Source organism: Meriones unguiculatus, chromosome 5, assembly GCF_030254825.1.
Source record: "Meriones unguiculatus strain TT.TT164.6M chromosome 5, Bangor_MerUng_6.1, whole genome shotgun sequence".
NCBI lineage: Eukaryota > Metazoa > Chordata > Mammalia > Rodentia > Muridae > Meriones > Meriones unguiculatus.
This window is the reverse complement of record NC_083353.1, coordinates 9,491,286-9,512,154: the sequence shown is the minus strand read 5'-3', so window position 1 is coordinate 9,512,154 and position 20,869 is coordinate 9,491,286.

The window sequence follows — 20,869 nt, the reverse complement described above, 5'->3', positions numbered from 1 at the left end:
CAAGGAACTCAATGAACCTAACCAGCAGGAAGCAGCTAAGAGAAGTGTACCTCCTCTCCCACTAACCCTTTTCTCTTCTACTTGGTGTTAGGGTTTTGAAAGGGATTGGGGTGGAGTAGAGAGAAAGAGATATAAGGAATATAAATAAAATATTTTTTTAAAGTATGCCAACATCAAGATACTATGACCACAAGAGACAGATGGAGGAATTGGGAGGAGACAAGGGAGATGCCGCAGCTGGGATACAAAGTGAATAAATTGTAATAAATAATAAATTAAAAAATATTTCCCATAGACGTACAGCTAAACCTTACCTCTCTGTGGATAACTTCCATCGGCACTTGTAAAACTAAAATGAAACTAATCAGATAATTTGTTAACCTCTGTCTCTCCTAAGGCATCTTTCTCTATCTTAGTTTATTTTGATCATTTTCACAAAGACATTCTTAAGTGTACGACACTCTACCTATCTATCCATCTATCTGTCTGTCTGTCTATCTGTCTCATATATATACACTTTCTAAGTCATCACTGCATTCACTACATCTACAAAGCTAACTGAGCAAAGCCATGTTGAAGTGACTAAAGGAACTTCATCGTATCCTGAGGCCATTTTAATTTTACTTAGTTCTCAGTCCCCACTACATCTAAACAAAAACAACTGACAAAGATACATATAAAAAGAAATTGTCATATTTTTACCAAAATACCTACTATGTTCTGCTAATACAAATGTTGCAAAGTTGTTCTGACACTTATCTAACTTTGCTGTCATGTGAGAGTTATCTCTAAAAATTCTGTAGCCCTGAGCTTCAGCCTTAAGCCTGTTTCTGAGGTGCTGGTCTGTTCTTAGCTGTTGACCACAAAGAAGGGACTCCTTACACTGTTAATTGTCTTAATTAGTATGGTGATCAGAAACCTTCTCATGTAGATCAGTTCAACTTGTTACCAAGGTTTGCCAAACTGAGTTGATTTCGCAGACCCACTTGCAGTAAATGGAGAACCCACAACTGCAAATTACACTTTGACCTACACAAATGTACCAGGGTATACACACACTAAAGAAGCAAAGAAATGTATAAGTAGCTAAATAAATAAATAAATAAATAAGATGTGGTAAAGAATTATTATAACAACACAAAAGCTAAAGAAATTCCCTTTATTTTATTTATTCTGAGAGGACTTAAAAATTATGAATCTGAATGGTGTCACAGATACTCAATAGCTTAATAGTCTCCCACTAGTTTTGTTGTAGGTAGGACCTCTGTCCATGTGCTACAATAAGCCAGCCTCATCACTTTTCAGAGACTTGAAAGTCAAAAACATTGAGTTTTCATTCGGGCCTGCACATGACTGACAGGGTGAGTGGGACAAGATGAAAAATTTGACACATTTATCTTTATACTCTGTCTGTCTCCTCTGAGGCATCAATCCTTAGTCTAAATATGCCTACCAGTTACCATGACAAAAAATGCCAGAATCGGAAGAGCTAAAAAAATTGGCTCTTGGTTTGGTGTGTTGTCAACCGAAGTTATATCACCAAACAGAAGTGTTCGTTGTCTTCTACAAAGACACCGAGTTTAAATGTGTAGTCTAAGGAAATTTTTCTGGAATATATAACTTATTGCTTGAGTAATTAGAAATTCACCCGAAAACTTTTAATAACCTCTACTGTGTCACTAATTAGGTGTCTCTGCTGCTATTCTAGAGGGAGAAAGAAAGCTTAATTCTTACTCATATTACTGTCCAAATCAATTAGCAGAGCTATCTAAAACAAAGAGTAACATCCTCATTAAAGAATGGGCCTGTTGTCTGTAGTGAGTAACAGGTGATGTGCAATAGCTAGGCTACAGTTAGATGTCAAGAAGGGAACTGAGAAAAAATATATGGTGCTTGTATATTGACCATCCCCCAAAGAGTTTAGGAAAGCTTTGTGCAAATCATTTTGGAGAAAAAAAAAAAACCTTTTAAAACAAAATAATATGTGAGCAAGATACTGATTTATGAGTATGGCAGATATCAACAGGAGTCACTTTGTTGCAGTGTCTTTCTTGACCATCCTTGCTGATACTTCTACATGCAGAACATGGGAACAGTTCCAGAGACCCACCTATTGGACAATGTGCAAAGAATGAGAGACCTCATAACACTCATTCCTAAAGGAGATGTTTTCATTAAATTCTTCCCCTCAGAGCTCAGGAAAGTTTGAAGAAGAGGTGGTAGAAACACTGTAAAAGCCAGAGGGAATGAAGGAAACAAGGAAACAAGGTCTCTTAGACACAACAGGACTGATGTGCATATGAACTCACAGGTACTGTTGCAGTATGCATTGGGTTTGCCCAGGTCTATAGCAGATGGGGTCCTAGAGCTGAGAATGGAAGTTGACATAAGCCTATATGCCTAATGCTGAAACTGTCTGTAACTGATAACCACTTGTAAAGGAAGAATTATATTTCTTCAGCAGAGTATCACTAGGCATACAAAACACACAAGGATAGGTTTCTATGTCTAAGAGTGGATAATTAACATAAAACAAAACTCAGTAGTATTTGTGGAAGTTTTCTGACTCAATGAGTTTTTTGTTGTTTGTTTTTTTGTTTTGTGGTTTGTTTGTTTGTTTGTTACATTACAGGTTTTTTTTTTCCTATTTATTGTGGCTTCCAGTTTTCTGTATTTGTGGCATTTCTCTGTATGTGAATGTGTGCATCCTCATGTGTATGTGCTTCTTGTGGGTTTTCTTTGGCTCTTTTTTCTGCTTATTTATTTGTTTTTTTCCTGTTTTGGTTTGTTTGTATGTTTTTAATTTGCTATTGTTGTCACCTGTTTGTTTTCTAATATGAGAGTTAATGAAAAGTTGTGGATTACAAAGGTCTGGAGTTGGGAAGGATCTTGGAGAAGTCAGAAGAAGGAAAATTTGATCAGAATAAAATGTATGAAAAAACTATTTTCAATAAAAATTAAAGTTGTAAAACAAAAACAAAATTAACAGCTCAAAATATAAAGAAACGATAAATACCTTCTTACAAAAAAAAAAAAAAGAAGAATGTGTGAACTGTAATTTCTGGACAAAGAAGTTAATGCTCCAATGAATACTGACCAAGTAAAATGTCAGTGATTAAGGAGAGCTGGAACATTGCAGGCCCAGAAAGAAATGAGATAGGACATAATTTCCCCACTTCAATACCAATTGTTTGTCCATGTCTTTGTCTAGCATAACATTTACTCCTGTGATAGTTACAAAAATCTTTTAAAGTATATAGAAACAGATTTCTAGTATCTCCCAAACAAAAGGCTAAGAATGTCATCAAATAGCATCTGAAGTCTACAACAGACATTTCCTGGCCTTGACGTAATGTAAGTATCTAATATTTCCATCAGTGCTGAAAAAAATAAGTAAATAAGGCTGGATAAATGACTCAGTAAGTATGTGTGCTTGCTACATTAACATAAAGATCTGAATTTAAGTCCCAGAATCTTCATAAAAAGGGAGTGGTTGCTGAGCACATACCTGTAGTAAAGAGCTGTGGGAGGTGGAGACAGGAGCAGGACATGAGATTATCTTACACATAATTTTGCACATACAATACTCATATCTATTTCACACTCACACCTTTACATACAAACACATGCATTAACAATGTTCTTTGTTCTGTAGAAGTAAATAAAAAAACTCCATGAACCTTGTTGAAACGTAGTAGCAAGCATAATCTATTTTTTTTCTTTTTTTTTTTTTTATGGATAATGGTCATTCATGTTTGGCTCCAGAATGTGCTTTTTTCTTATTTCCTTTAAGTTGAATGATGTAAATTTTGTCCAAAAATGGTGGAAGTGGACAAAATTGTAGGATAGTTATTAGAATCTTATAATAACATTAAACACTTAACATAGGCATGATGGTGAGTATAAAGAGTATCTGAATAATGAGCAAAATATATATATATATATATTTTTTTTTAGGTAGGATAACATTATTTATTGTTCAGACACTTATATTGTTCTAGGATAAGCACAGGTGTGTTTTTAACTGTAAAGTTTATGTCTGCCAAGTGAAAATTGAAACTTATATACCAATACGTGTGGGTTATTAGTCTCATACATATGAGATAAAATTTCTAGACACTATTTAAATAACAAGAATGATTCTGTTTTGATGAATACCCCCTGCAGAGGCAAAAGATTATGAAGAATATGGATCTTTCATAGTATATGTAATCCTATAACACACCATGTGTAACAGATTAGCTTCCTATAATGATTGTGAATTTATATGATGAATGGCTTCTCTCTCTCTCTCTATCTCTATCTCTCATCCTCTTTTTTAGGATATGGGGGCAGAGAGCTTGTGGACTGTGTCTCTATTATTACAAGCTCATCTAAATCTATAGCTTGTGCTACAATTTCCTACATGGCAATCTTTCTTCCTCACCCTTCTTAGTTCTGGGATTACAATACTGAGACACCATACCTGGTTCATAAAGAAAGATGTTTAACATAGTTGTTTTTGTTTGTTCGTTGTTTTGTGTTATGAACAGAGTATTGATGGCTGTCAGTAAAGCTGTCATCTTTGTTTGGCATTTTCACTGTGATTTTCAGCAGCTGAAGAGCACAAAGCAAGGATCCTTTAGATCCCTAATGAGCAATAGTAAGGGAGAAATGGTGAAGAAGCTTACAGCCAATCTTCACTGATATGACTCAGTTACAGGGGAGAGTCTACAAAAAGTCATGAAAGAAAGTACATACCTTATAGAAGATAAAAGTATAAAAACGAGGTCCATCAGCATTAGCATGGTGTGGGTCCTCTGGTCTCAGGGCAGGTCTCTGTTGTCCTGATTGGCAGGTGAGAAAGTATCACAATGGCTGGTGATAGCTGTGCAGGAAAAGAAGCAGGCAACCACTGCTCCAGACCATATTGCTGATGAACATCAGATCATGGCCAAATAAAAAAAAAAAAAAATTAAGCCAACCCTAAAAGAAGAAATGGAATAAACACATTTACTTTTAGAATCAGTGGCATTACATATGTTCTGTGGACTAGTGACATTTACTATTGAAATGTGTAGATTATTTAAGATACTGAAGAACCAGCAAGCATAGCAAGATTAACTCATGATTTGAGGAGATTTACCTGTGTGCAACACTCTACCTCATTTACGAAGAGCAAGAATGACACAGGATGAGTACACAGGATGCAAGTAAAGCACAATTTTGTACTTGAGACGCTAAGCAAATTAACTACTCCACTTTATATTTGATGTCAGTCATAGGCTTCTTTGAAATAAAACTCATAATATTAATTGGAAACATGGTGACAAGAAGAATCTAGTCACTAGACAGCCATGTGGGTGAAAATGACCTGAGTGTTATAGGATGTTTGATCCCACTGTGAAACCTGAGATTGTATAGTCGAAAAACCTGTTTCTAGTTGTGGTGTGGCTCAGCCCTGGCACACACATTCAACCTTTAAGCTGTCTGTAAAGAGGATTATTTAAAGTTAACCCTAGGCCAAAAGGAGGAACAAGCAAGCCACTGGCAGGAAGTGAACATAGGGAAAAAAATAAAGTGAAAGGAAATTTGGGGCACTGATAGAGAGATGCAAAGGAAGTTGAAGGGAAGGGCATTCAGTCTGAAGGATTTTTAAAGACAGCAAAAAGGTTTTTTAAAGACAGCATAGAGAAGAAGAATGCACTTTTTTTTCCATTGGGGACACTGGCTGAGTAGAAAAATCAGCTGTGTGCTTTCTCTACCTTTCTGAACTAGTAGGGTTTCACCCCTGCATCTGTCCCCTGAGTCTTTATTGGTAAAATTGAAGATTTAAGATTTTGTTTTTTTTTTTTTTAAACAACATGTCTGGGTCGCAGTCTAGAGACAGCCAAGACTGTATGAAATTATGAAAGAGACGAAGTATATTAGCCATAGTACAATTCCAACCAGGAAAAGCAAGACCTGAAGAGCCACTCCCTTGGTAATTTTCAGGACTTTATTATAAAGTTGTATTGGTCATGAATCCCATATTTTGAAAACCTAGATTGGAACGAGGCATTTGATAACTTTAATGTATTTTCTATTTTCAGTGCGCCCTTATAATTATATTTTTCTTCCTGGTTCTCAACCAATACACTCACTTTTCTGTTTCTCTTCCCTTCCAAGACCATTTTAAGTAATATCAGTTAATTTCATCTCAAATATATTTGGTTAAAAACAAATTTAAATTATTTAATATGGAAGGATCTCAGAAAATATAAGGAAAACAGAAAGAGGGGGAGCTGGCATTGTGGTTGAGGGGATTTAATGCTCTTCGAATGTACTCAGGCCCATGTTGATTGACTCACTGCTTTCAGTAACTTCACCTCTATGGGCTCTTATACCTATTTCTGCCTTGTGTAGATACTTATGACACATACATGCACCATAACACACAGACACACACACAGAAATATTAAAACAAATTTTATATTTTCTACCTCCAATCTTCAAATATGAGGTAGCTTTCACTTCTCATCAAAGCAGCTTCACAACTGGACAAGACAGAGTGTAAGCCCTACAGGCTGTATCTACAATACAACTCTCATAATAAGGCTCATGAAACATTGGAGAAGATGGAATAGGAAGAAGATTGTGAAAACCAGATGACTGGGAAACTGAATGTAGAATTTTCTGACTTAGAAATGACAGAGAAACTTCATCCATGATACTTCACCAACATGGCTGCCTAAACAAGACCCGAACAAGTACACCTATAGACATGTGAACATGAATGGAAGAAATCTTACATGACCTCATTCCGGAAAGAGAATTACAAGTAACTAAGGAATGATAGAGCAGGAAAACTTGTCTTTTTTGTGGAACAACCCCTTAATTTGTTGTCCAATGCCAAGTGGTAAGTAATGAAATCATATACATGCAAACAACACTAAATAGACTGAGCACATTGTATTTACATAAGTATGTGTATGTGTTAAACAGAATATATATATATATATATATATATATATATATATACCATCTATATCCCATATATTTGATATATACACATATACAGATATATTAAATATATATATATAATATATATAAAACAAATAGCCATAGACTTCAGAGGCTGCAAGAGAAAGAGGAAATGAAATAATTATAGTAATAATTTTATCATTACATATTTAAAGGTAAATTATTATTTACTTTTATTATTTGAAGGTAAATCTTAATGTTTGAAAAGTAATTCATGATGTTGCATGTTTATTTTGACTTTACTTTTAAAATGAAATCAACTCTAATTCAAATAATTTACAACTTCTTATAGAATATTATTAATTTTTAAATACCAACTTTTTAAATTTTCTTCTATTTAACGTGAATATTTGGGATGACTTCTGAAAAGATGTCAAAACTGGATAGTCTTGATTAGCACTGTGTCAACTTGACACAACCTAGGATTATCTGGCAAAAGAATCTCAAAAAAAAAGTCTGCATCAAATTTTTCTGTACACGTGTATGTGGGATGGTGTCATATTGTTCATTGCTTTGTGAGGGCGGTTTACCTGCATTTGCATCACCATTCTCAGGGAAGCTGTTCTGAAGTGTGTGTGAATGAATACCACCTGTTCATACACCTCCCTGCCAGCCCTAAGCTGCATCCTCTATGGCTTCCACCACACTTCATTGGCTCTGAAGTGAGGACACTCCTAAAAGGTAATTCAGTGTGGAAAAAGTCAAACAGGCAGGTCTGCTTGAATTTCCACATTGATTCCCTATATTCTGGACTGTGCCCTGGAATGATAAGCAACTATTGATCCTTTTCTCTTAGATCAACTATTGATCCTTTTCTCTTGATCAACTTATTTGTCATAATCACAGAAATGAACTAAAATTAACATCTTCAGAGAAAATATGAAGGTTATTATCTGGTGTCTTTATACATGACCAGCCGTGGCTCTCAAGAATTATTGCATCCAACAGCCAGAGACAGTAAGAGTTTTCTAAACTGTCAAATTTTTTGTTATTTTTAAGAAGCCTCCCTGAATTATAGAAATACATATACTTGCAAAGCAATATAAGCAGTTTGCTGACTGCTATATCTAGTCTCTATCTGTGAATTTTTGGTTGTTATTTCTACTGTGAAAAGAGGAAGGAAAAAAAGAAGCTAGACAAAGTCTTTCCAAATGGAAAATGAATGACACCCCCACTCCCACTCCCACCCCTGCCACACTATCTCCTTAATCTACACTCTTCCTAGAGGGAGCCATTCATTCTTCAGTGTGGTACTCTTCAATTTGAAGAAAAACTTGACCTCCATTGCATCAAACAGGAATAAGATTCAGTATTCATAGAAGGTATTTCTAAAAGGAGATAAACTATTTAGAAATGATAAAACCTAAAAATGCATTTCACCCAAACTACCTCACAGAACAGCAAGGAAGTCCAGGAGCAGCCTTTGATCCCCACTGTTTTTTGTTTGTTTGTTTGTTTTGTTTTGTTTTGCTTTTTCTTGTCTCAACCCCAAATCTCTGGGTTTTGGATTGTGACTTTATAATATTCCAATACATTTTTCACTCTTTAGTTCCTCAACAAAGAGTATTTCAATTACTTAGTTGCTTGTGTATATTACTAGCTCAATGGTACTACTATGAAACCAAATAAAAATACAAACTGCAACACAGGTGACTTATCAGAACAGTACTATAAGCAGGGACAAAACAAAATTAGGATCTACTTTCATTTTTCTGCATGTAGACATCCAGCTGGACCAGCACCACTTGTTGAAGATGCTGTCTTTTTTCCACTGAATGGTTTTGGCTTCTTTGTCAAAAATCAAATATCCATAGGTATGTGGGCTTAATTTGGGTCTTCTATTCAGTTCCATTGATCCACTATTCTATTTCTATGCCAATATCACGCTGTTTTTATTACTATTGCTCTGTAGTACAGCTTGAGATCAGGGATAGAGACGCCTCCAGACGATCTATTGTTGTACAGGATCGTTTTGGAAATTCTGGATTTTGTGTTTCTCCATATGAAGTTGATAATTTTTCTCTCAAGATCTATGAAGAATTGTGTTGGTATTTTGATGGGAATTGCATTGAATCTGTAGCTTGCTTTTGGCAGGATGGCCATTTTCACAATGTCAATCCTACCGATCCATGAGCACAGGAGATCTTTCCATCTCCTGATATCATCTTCAATTTCTTTCTTAAGAGACTTGAAGTTTTTCTCATACAGGTCTTTTGCTTGCTTGATTAGAGTCACTCCAAGGTACTTTATGTTATTATGTTATTATGGCTATTGTGAAGGGTGTTGTTTCCCTAATTTCTATCTCAGCCCTTTTGTCTTTGATATACAGGAGGGCTTCTGATTTATGAGTTAATTGTGTATCCAGCCACTTTGCTGAAGGTGTTTATCAGCTGAAGGAGTTCTCCGGTTGAACTTTTGGGATCGCTCATGTATACTATCATATCATCTGTGAATAGTGACACTTTGACCTCTTCTGTTCCAAATTGTATTCCCTTGACGTCCTTTAGTTGTCTTATTGCTCTAGCTAGAACTTCAAGTACTATGTTGAAGAGGTATGGAGAGAGTGGGCAGCCTTGTCTTGTCCCTGATTTCAATGGGATTGGTTTGAGTTTCTCTCCATTGAGTTTGATGTTGGCTATAGGCTTGCTGTATATTGCCTTTATAATGTTTAGGTACATTCCTTGAATCTCTGATATCTCCAAGACTTTAAACATGAATGGGTGTTGGATTTTGTCAAATGCTTTTTTGGCATCTATAGAGATGATCATGTGGTTTTTCTCCTTCAGTTTGTTTATATGGTGGATTACATTGATGGATTTCTGTATATTGAACCACGCTTGCATGCCTGGGATGAAGCCTACTTGGGATGTTGAATGATATCTTTTATGTCTTCTTGGATTCGGTTTGCCAGTATTTTATTGGGTATTTTTGCATCAATGTTCATAAGAGAGAATAGTCTGAAATTCTCTCTTCTTTGGTTGTTGTTGGGTCTTTGTGTGGTTTAGGTATCAAGGTGATAGATCCATGTTTATCACCCTGCACAAAACTAAAGTCCAAGGGGATCAAAGATATCAACATAAAACCAGATACACTAAATCAATTAGGAAAAAAAGTGGATAAGACATTGGAACTCATTGGCACAGGAGACAACTTCCTGAACAGAACAACAACAGCACAGGCTCTAAGAGCAGCAATCGATAAATGGGACCTCATGAAGCTGAAAAGCTTCTGTAAAGCAAAGGACATAGTCATCAAAACAAAACGAAAGCCTACAGCTTGGGAAAGGATATTTACCAACCCTACATCTGACAGAGGGCTGATATCCAGAATATATAAAGAATTAAAGATGTTAAAATGCAGTAAATCAAGCAATCTGATTAAAAAATGGAGTACAGAGCTAAACAGAGAATTCTCAGTAGAGGAATGCAGAATGGCAGAGAAACACTTAAAGAAATGCTCAACATCCTTAGCCATCAGAGAGATGCATATCAAAACGACCCTGAGATTTCACCTGATACCAACCAGAATGGCTAAGATCAAAAACTCAAGTGACAACACATGCTGGAGAGGTTGTGGAAAAAGGGGAACCCTCTTCCATTGCTGGTCGGAATGCAAACTTGTACAACCACTTTGCAAAGCAATCTGGCGCTTTCTCAGACAATTAGGAATAGTGCTTCCTCAAGATCCAGCTATTCCACTCCTAGGCATATATCCAAAAGAGGCTCAAGTACACAACAAGGACATTTTCTCAACCGTGTTTGTAGCAGCTTTATTTGTAATAGCCAGAACCTGGAAACAACCTAGATGTCTGTCAACTGAAGAATGGATACAGAAATTGTGGTACTTTTACAGGATGGAATACTACTCAGCAATTAAAAACGAGTAAACCTGTGAAATTTGCAGGCAAATGGTGGGACCTAGAAATGAGCATCCTGAGTGAGGTATCCCAAAAGCAGAAAGACACACATAAGTGTATAAGTATATAAGTATATACTCACTTATATAGACCTATAAGATAGGATAAATATACTTAAATCTTTCCAGCTAAGGAAGATAAAGAAGAAAGAGGACCCAGGGTATGATGATCATTCCTCACTTAGAAAGACAAATGGGATGGAAATGGGATGTAGGATCAAACATGTAATAGGACAAGAGCCTATCACAGAGGGCCTCTGAAAGACTCTACCTAGTAGTGTATCAAAGCAGATACTAAGACTCATAACCAAACCTTTGGCAGAATGCAGGGAATCAAAACTGGGGGGGTGGTGTATTACGACCTGGAGAGGGCAGGAGTTCCACAAGAACAAAATATCTCTGGGCATAGGGGTCTCTTATAAGACTGTTTCTCCAACAAGGTCCATGTATGGATGCAACCTAGAGTCCCTGCTCAGATGTAGCCCTTGGTAGCTCAGTATCCAAGTGAGTACCCTAATAAGGAGAACAGGGACTGTTTCTGACATGAACTCAATGGTGGGCTCTTTGACCCCCACCTCCCAGGGAGGAGCAGCCTTGGTAGACCACAGAGGAGGACTTTGCAGCTAGTCCTAAAGACACCTGATAAACCAGTATCAGAAGTAAGGGGAAGAGGTTCTCCCTCATCAGTGGACTTGGAAAGGGGCAGGGAGAAGATGAGGGTGGGAGGGTGGGATTTAGAGTGAAAGAGGGAGTTCAATACAGCAGGGATACAAAGTTAACAAACTGTAACTAATATTAAAAAAATAAAAATTAAAAAAAATTAGGCTTCCTAAAAGTGAGGCTGAGTGAAAGACTTATGCCCAACAGGATTTGTGGCCAAAAGTCATAAAACAACAAGAAAAAAAAGAGCCATGGCGTGTCACATTCCTCAGCCCTGATCTGTACGGTACATCTAATCTCATAGTTTCCCAAGCTTCAAGAGAAAAGAGAAAGACTAGTGTGATAGACACGTGCTGAAAAAGATGCAAGGGCACACAAAGATGAAAGCAGGATAGGCCAGGTTTTAATCTAGATTATTCATATAGGCTGGAATTATGTCGGTTTATGGTTTGATTAGACAACCATTGACAGAAAATACTAATAAATACTTTAAACCAGAAGTCTGAACTTTGGTTGTTACTAGTTTCTGGAACAAGAATACATAAACGGATTATTACAATTAGAGAATGCAGTCAAGCCCTTGGTGTCTTACCAAGCAGAACCCGATCATAGCCACAGGGAAAAAAAATGTAAACTGACTAACCGACTCAGGAAATTAAACTATGAGAACCGTGAGCACTGAGGGAGAGATTAAATAATCAAGGAACTTAAGATTTGTTTATTTTATATCACAAAATAAAATATTAGTAGTATACATTTATATTAGAGGATTTGACACTTAAGCGAACAGTTAAAGTGCTACCTTTTAGCAGAAACTCACTGAAACCTCTTACTGAGGGGTGGGGTGGGATTGATGATTACCTTCTAACAGTGCCTTAATTGGTCATTTCTGACTTTAGGCTACACTTCCTGCTATGTTTCTCTTATAAGCTCCATCTCACCTATATGGTACCCATCTTATATAGCTATTCTTTGGAAAAGCCTGATTTATTGAACAGTCTCATTGAGGAAATCTTATTTAAAGCACATCTTCAGCTTCATGAAAATAATTGTTTATGTTTGTTATGGTGATCCATTATATTGCCATTAGACATGAAAATATGTCTGAGTTGTATTGAACAATTCTTGTAAAAAAATACTGTACAGGGACTAATGAAATGGTTCATTAGGTAAAGTTGCTTGCTCTGAAAGACTGAAATCCTGAGTTTTCAAACTCACATAATCATGACCAGAGAGAGAGAACAGATTCCACAAAATTGTTCTCTGGCTTACACAAATGAATCACATCCTGGCACGCATACACAAACACATAATGACAGTAACAGTAATAGTAATAACTGTATAGTAATAACAGTAATATTATAATTGTAATAGTAATAAATTATAATTTAATAATGCAGTAATAATACACACAATAATGATAACAGTATGTGTTACAAAGCAACAGCTTAATATCATGGGTTCTACTTCAGTGTAACCAGGAGTTCTCTGGTTGGCACAGACAACAGGTTATGTGAAAGCACATAATGACAGGAGTCCTTATTTTATATGAATTAGATAGGTCTGTTCACTGAGCAATAGTGCTGGCAGCATTGAATAAAGTTTGAACAAAGCTTTTGACAAATGAAGTTTGGTTCATAAACATCTTTTTCTTCTTCAGAAATAACAAGACTGATGTGGATGAAACAAAGAGAACAGATGAGGTTATTTCACTTAACTGAGATATTTATTGATTGTGTTGAGATAAAGGTGTTTTTTTTTTGGGGGGGAGGAGGTTGTCAGTTTAATATTATCAGTTGTGCTAGCTTACATGTCAAACATTTACCCAGCAGAGTTTACGGAAAGGTGAGAGACCAAGATTAATGCATTACTTGTGACCCCAGAGGTCAGATAAGATTAAAAAAACAAAAAACAAAAAACTAAAGACAAAGGTTGCTTTTTAAGTCAGATTAAAGGATTCTAGGAGGAGAATAATAATTCTCTTCTCTGAGCATTACAACTGTCCTGAGAGAGAGGAGAGAGAGGAAGAGCCAGTCAAATTATCAGCACTACTCCATGTAGACAGATGTGATGTATGCATGCAAGTAGCTAAGTTTGCCCGACAAAGTTCAAATCAGGAATCATAGATATCATTAACACTGATTCATTAGGGTAGCACTGTACAGCCATGAACAGTAGCAGGTCAGCCACGGGCTCATTGCAAAAGAATACAACCAAACACTGCATGGACTGAATTAGCAAAGGAAGCATGGTGAGCTACAATCATCAGTCAGGATGAACAGCACAAGGTGAGAGCGACAGTGACTAGCAGCAACTCAGAGAGACAGCAAAGGCACAAAACGTCTTCCCTGAGCCTAGTTTGCTAAAACTTTCTGCCTCCTAAGTGATCTGATTTGGGCAGAGAAACCATAGATTAATCTAATAAAAACAATACAAATTTAAATTTCATCACCCCTTTTTTTAATATTTAGAGAATTCCAGGATGCACCTGCAAGCAAACTAAGATACCTCTTTTTGATTTCACTTGATAAGGTGCATTTTTTATTCCATTTGATGAGTTAGAATGTTGGTAAGAGCTGTTCAAAGTAGATGCTTGGATGGTTGCTAACAGTGAGATGTAGCTTATATTAATTAAAGAATCATTACTTTCTTAAAGTGTTTAAATCCAGTGATGATTTTCTTTGGAATGGTATTCTAATTATTAGGGGGTGTTGGTTTATATAACATAATGTTTTATTCATTGCTTATACTAAAGAAAGTCAGCTTCTTTCCTCCTCCCTTCCTGCTTTATTTTTAATTAAATATTATCTTTTGAGTATGCCATGCATTAGTACTATATATTATTTCTATTTTCACCTCTCTACTTCCCACTTCAGTTTTCACTTCCCAGATTCTTTATTAGTATCTCCCTCCCTCTCTCTCTCTCTCTCTCTCTCTCTCTCTCTCTCTCTCTCTGTCACACACACATACAACTTGCTGAGTCCATTTAGGGTTGATAGTACCTGTGCATGTGTGTTTGCATGTGTGTGTTTAGGGGTGAACAGTTATAGCACAGGACTCATTCACAGCGAAGACAGAATCTTCATTATCTACACTACCTTTCAGTGTGGAAAATTTTAATTCAGAAACTAAAATTCTTCTCTGACAGGAAAGCACACCCAAAGATCTTCCAGGTCTGTGTGATCTGGTGGGAATACAAATACATCTTTCTTTAATCCAGGAGATAGAGGCAAGCAGATCTGAGTTTAAAGCCAGCCTGGTATAGAGCAAGTTCTAAGTAAAGAAAAGCTTAGGTCCAGGCATGGTGGTATGTGCCTTTAATCCTAATCAATGAAGGTAAAGTTAGTTTGTAGAAGGAAGCACCTATGTTTGAAAGTGATGAATTAAAGGAAGATTTGACAGAATAAGATGTTCCCAACTTTCAGGAGAAGAGAGATAAAAGGAAAGCTACTTAAGGGGCAATACAAACACAGAGAGGAGACAGTTTTTACCAGGAAAGTTTTACAGAGAGAGATTACGAGAGAGAACAAGTTAGACACAGGTGAAAAACAAATGAGTTTAGATCAGATTGCTGGAGTTAGTTTGAGACGATACAGATCAATGCAGAGTACAAGAGAAAAGCCAGGTTGAATAAGTTAGCTGGGAGAGGAGTTTGAGCCAGAAGAGTAGAGTTAAGCCAGCCAGCAATAAGCTTAGAAAGAACAAGAAATGGTGAGCTTATTAAGGAGTAATTCTCAGAGGCTGAAAACTTCTAGGCTTAGGTTAGATTGTTCTGAGGCTAGAGCTTTCAGGACTAGGCCTAGGTTAGCAGGAGACAGTAAGCCTTCCAGACAACAATTGAAACAGGTGAATAAAATTTCATTTTACCTCTCAGTGTCATTAATTTCCTGTTGCTCTTGAACTAGGTGTGGGAGTTGGGTCGCATGAGATTTCTCTTATCTATGTTGGCATGACAACTAGTGTTATCATTTAATGGGGCTTGTTTGGATGGGTATATTTTTGAGATTTCATGGGTGCAGCTTACCTGTCTTATGTAGAAGACACTCTCCCACAGATGTCCTGGTCCTCTTGTTCTTACAATCCTTCTTCTGCCTTTCAGAAATATTATTTATTTACTTAGGTATAGTGGTTCTCTTCTAGGTCTAAAATTGGACAGTTATATATAGTAGGTAACTAATAACTGTCTAACTAAATTTAAAGCCTAATCAAAAGGAGTTAATTGCTATCTAGTGCTGTAAACTTAGCTAAATACCCATGGCTGTTGAGGTCATGAACCCAAGATGAAAATAAACTACTGCCACTTTCCTTAACTACCATAATTTCTTTATTTCTTTTTTGTTTTGTGTGTGATTTTATATGACTATATTTATTTAATCACTTTATAGCCCGATTACAGCTCCTTACCTTCTACAGTCTTGCCCTCACAACCCCTATGCCCATTCCCTCTTCCCTCCTCCTCAGAGAAGAGGAGGCGCCCACCCCCCCCCCCAGCCCCGGGTACCAAGCTCCTCTAGCACATCAAGTCTCAGCAGGACTAAGCACACCCTCTCCCACTGAGGCTACACAAGGCAGCAGGTAGGAGAGTGGAATCCAAAGACAAACAACAGAGTCAGAGACAATCCCTACTCCAATTGTTAAGGTATTCACATGATGACCAAGCTGCACATCTGCTACATATGTGTAGGGAGCTTAGGTCCAGCCCATGCATGCTCTTTGGTTGGTGGTTCAGTTTCTGTGAGGTCCCAAGGCCCAGCTTAGTTTACACTGTAGTTCTTCTTTTGGTGTCTTTGACCTGACCCCTCAGCCTCCCTAAATCCTTCTTCCTATTCTTCCACAAGACTCCCTTGAGCTCCTCAGCCTATTGTTGTGTCTTTGCATCTGTTTCCATAAGCTGCTGGATGAAGCCTCCCAGAAGAGAGTTATGTTGGGCTCCAGGAAGTGTAGAGATAAAAACAGAGCAGAAATTGAGGGACTGGTAAACCAATGAGTGGCCCAACTTTAGTCCTATCCTATGGGAGACATCAAAAACCCTGACACTACTGACGATATTCCACTATGACAGCAGCAAGCGTAATTTATAACTGAATTCTAAATATTTGTCCACAGATAACTGCATTTTCTACTTTAAAATGAAGACTAGGTGATTTTGCTTAATGGCAACTGTATCACAGAAAGAACATTTGACTTGCCAATTTTACTTCTGGGACCTGTTCTGCAATTAAATACATTAAGCATGATTTTTTAGTTATTCTTAACCTATAACTTAAATTTAACACTGTATTGATGAGATTAAAAGTAACATATCTCTCCCAGTGTCAGTAATAGCTACAGAGACGAATTGTGAGGGCAGAGTTGGGACAAACATTGCTATATTTAGGAGAGGGACATTGCACTGTAGCATAGGCACATCACCTCTCCCTAAAAAGGTAGCTCCATGTGTAATTAAACCAGTCAATGATGAAGAAAAGATATTTCTCAACCAGCCATAATGGCCACATTTTACAGACTTATAACTGCTTTAAATATGTAAGTTTCATACTTTACAAGTGGTGTGGAATTCACCATAAATTGTTAGCTGTTTCATGGTTCTATGTGGAAGTTTAGCTTAGCTGCTTTATTAAGAATCATTCTTTACCTTGAACAACAGCAAATATGTGATCATCAGTGTCAGTAGAAAAAGAAAGCACTGTGAGAAAAATACCTATCCTTATAGTTTGAACTGTTTACAGATTGTTGGCTAGGGTGAGAAAGGAATTTATTCCTTTCACATCTCACTGTGAAAGTAGTCTAAAGTATTCTGGAAACTCACTCATTTTTTTTTTTTTTTGCAACATTTGGAAAGAAAACTGGGTATTGATCTCTTATAATGTTTTGACCAGGATGACAGTTTCTATATTCAAAAGAAGATTATTGGAAAATAATGAATACATCTCACAGGGCAAACACCAGTATACTTACACGTGAAAAGAAGAATTCTTGTTCTCAGGTTAGTCCATGACAAATGAACTGATCACAGCCACCTTACTGACAATTTTTCACAGAGTACTTCTCTCCTGGTTGTTACTGGTCTTTTTCGTATCATTGATGCTTGCACAAGGAAGAGCAGAGGTGAAAATTAACAAAACGACAGCTTACAGACTGAGAAAGGGTCTTCACCAACCCTATATCTGATATAGGGCTAATATCCAGAATATATAAAGAAATAAAGAAGTTAAAAACAACAAGTCAAGTAATCCAATTAAAAAATGGGGAACAGAGCTAAACAGAGAATTCTCTATAGAAGAATATCAAATGGCAGAGAAACACTTAAAGAAATGATCAATATCATTAGCCATCAGGGAAATGCAAATCAAAATGACGCTAAGATTTCACCTTACACCCATCAGAATGGCCAAGATCAAAAACTCAAGTGACAACACATGCTGGAGAGGTTATGGAGAAAGGGGAAACCTCCTCTACTGCTGGTAGGAATGTAAACATTTACAACCACTCTGGAAAGCAATCTGGCGCTTCCTCAGACAACTAGGAATAGCTCTTCCTCAAGATCCAGCTATACCACTCCTAGGCAAATACCCAAAAGAGGCTCAAGTACACAGTAAGGACATTTGCTCAACCATGTTTGTAGCAGCTTTATTTGTAATAGCCAGAAGCTGGAAAGGACCCAGATGCCCCTCTACTGAAGAATGGATACAGAAATTGTGGTACATCTACATAATGGAATATTGCTCAGCAATGAAAAACAAGGAAATCATGAAATTTGCAGGTAAATGGTGGGAACTGGAAAAGATCATCAATCATCCTGAGTGAGCTATCCCAGAAGCAGAAAGACGCACATGGTATATGCTCACTCATATAGACATATAATATAGGATGCATCTACTAAAATCTGTACACCTAAAGAAACTAATCAAGAGGGAGGACTCTGGCTAAAATGCTCAATCTCCATTCTGAAAGGCAAAGAGAATGGACATCAGAAAAAGAAGAAAACAGGAAACAAGTTAGGAGCCTGCCACAGAGGGCCTGTGAAAGTCTCTACCCTGAAGACTATCAAAGCAGATGCTGAGACTTTTGGCCAACTGTTGGGCAGAGTGCATGGAATCTTATGAAAGAAGTGGGAAATGGTGAGATCTGGAGAGGACAGGAACTCCACAAGGACAGCAACAGAACCAAAAAATCTGAGCACAAGTGTCTTTCCTGAGACTCATACTCCAACCAAGTACCATGCAGGCAGATAACCAAGAACCCCTGCACAGATGTAGCCCATGATAGCTCAGTGTCCAAGTGGGTTCCATAGTAATGGGAATAGGGACTGTCTCTGACATAAACTGATTGCCCTGCTCTTTGATCACCTCCCCCTGAGCGGGGAGCAGCCTTACCAGGCCACAGAGGAAGACAATGCTACCACTCCTGATGAGTCCTAACAGACTAGGATCAGAAGGAAGAAAAAGAAACCCTCCCCTACCAGTGGACCTTGGGAGAGGCATGCGTGTAGAAGGAGGAGGAAGGGAGGGATTGGGAGGGGAAGCAGGAGGGAACTAGATGGGGGATACAAAGTAAATAAAGTGTAATTAAAATTTAAATTTAAATTTAAAAACTGAAGTACAGAGCTAAACAGAGAATTTTCAATAGAGGAATATCTAATCGCAGAAAAACAACTAAAGAAATTCTCAGTATCCTTAGTCATCATGGAATTGCAAATCAAAACAACCCTGATCTTACACCCATCAGAATGGCTAAGATCAAAAACTCAAGTGACAACACATGCTGGAGAAGATATGGAGAAAGGGGAACCCTCCTCCATTGCTGATGGGAATGTAAACTTGTAAAACAACTTCAGAAATCAATCTGGAGTTTTCTCATACAATTAGGATTAGTGCTACCTAAGATCCACCTACACCACTCCTTGGCTTATATTCAAAATATACTCAAGTAAACAACAAAGACATTTGCTCAACCATGTTTGTAGCAGCTTTATTCATCATAGCCAATATCTGGAAACAACCCAGATGTCCCTCAGTTGAGAAATGGATGCAATTGACTACTACTCAGCAATTGAAAAAAAGGAAATTATGAAATTTGCAGGTAAATGGTGGGAACTAGAGAATACCATCCACAGTGAGGTATCCCAGAAGCTGAAAGACACATATACTCACTTATAAGTGGATATTAGAAATATAATATAGGATAAACATACTAAAATCTGTACACCCAAAGATGCTAAGCAAGGAGAACCCTGGGTAAGATGATGCCATTTAGAAAAAGAAATGGGATGGAAATTGGAAGAGGAAGAAAACGGAACAAGACAGGATCCTGCCATAGAGGGCCTGTGAAAAACTCTGCTCAGCAGGGTACTAAAGCAGATGCTGAAATTCATAGCCAAACTTTGGGCAGAGTAGAGGAAATTTTATGAAAGAAAGGAGAGATAGTAATACTTGGTTGGGGGGGTACAGGAGTGCCATAAGGAAAGCAACAGAATAAAAAAATCTAGGCACTCATCAAGATAACCCCTGCAGATGTAGCCCATGGCAGCTCAGTCTCTAAGTGGATTCCCTAGTAAGGGCAACAGGGATTGTCTCTGATATGAACTCAGTGACTGGCTCTTTGATCACCTCCCTCTGAGTTGGGAGCAGCCTTGCCAAGCCATAGAGGAGAACAATGTAGCCAGCCCTGATGAGACCAGATAGGCTAGGGTCAGATGGAAAGGGAGGAGGACCTCCCCTATCAGTGAACTTGGGGCATGGGAGGACATGAGGAAGGAAGGTGGGATTGGGAGGGGATGATGGAGAGTGTTACAGCTGGGATACAAAGAGAATAAATTGTAATTAATAAAATTAATTAATTAAAAAAGAAAATTAACTCAAAGAAAGCTAGGGACTTTTTACATTGTGTATTCATAACAACTCTAAGTCTATGCCTTTGAGGTTGTTTTGTTTGTTTGTTTTACAATCTTTCTTTTATTTTTTATTACACTTTTTTCACTTTGTATCCCCCCATAAACCCATACCTCCTCCACTCCCAATCCCACCTTTCTTCCCTCTCCCTCTTACACATACCCTTCCCCAAGTCCACTGATAGGGGAGGTCCTCCTCTTCTTCCTTTTGATCTTACTCTAACAGATCTCATCAGGAGTGGCTGTTTTGGACTTTTGTTAATATGACATACTTATCTCTCACAACAGTTTCTATAGTAAGCATGGACCTATGCTATTAAGCATAGCATAAATATCACTATGGAAGTCAAAGACAGGATAATGGAAAGGTTAAATATCTTTTCTAAAGATGATGATTTAGAC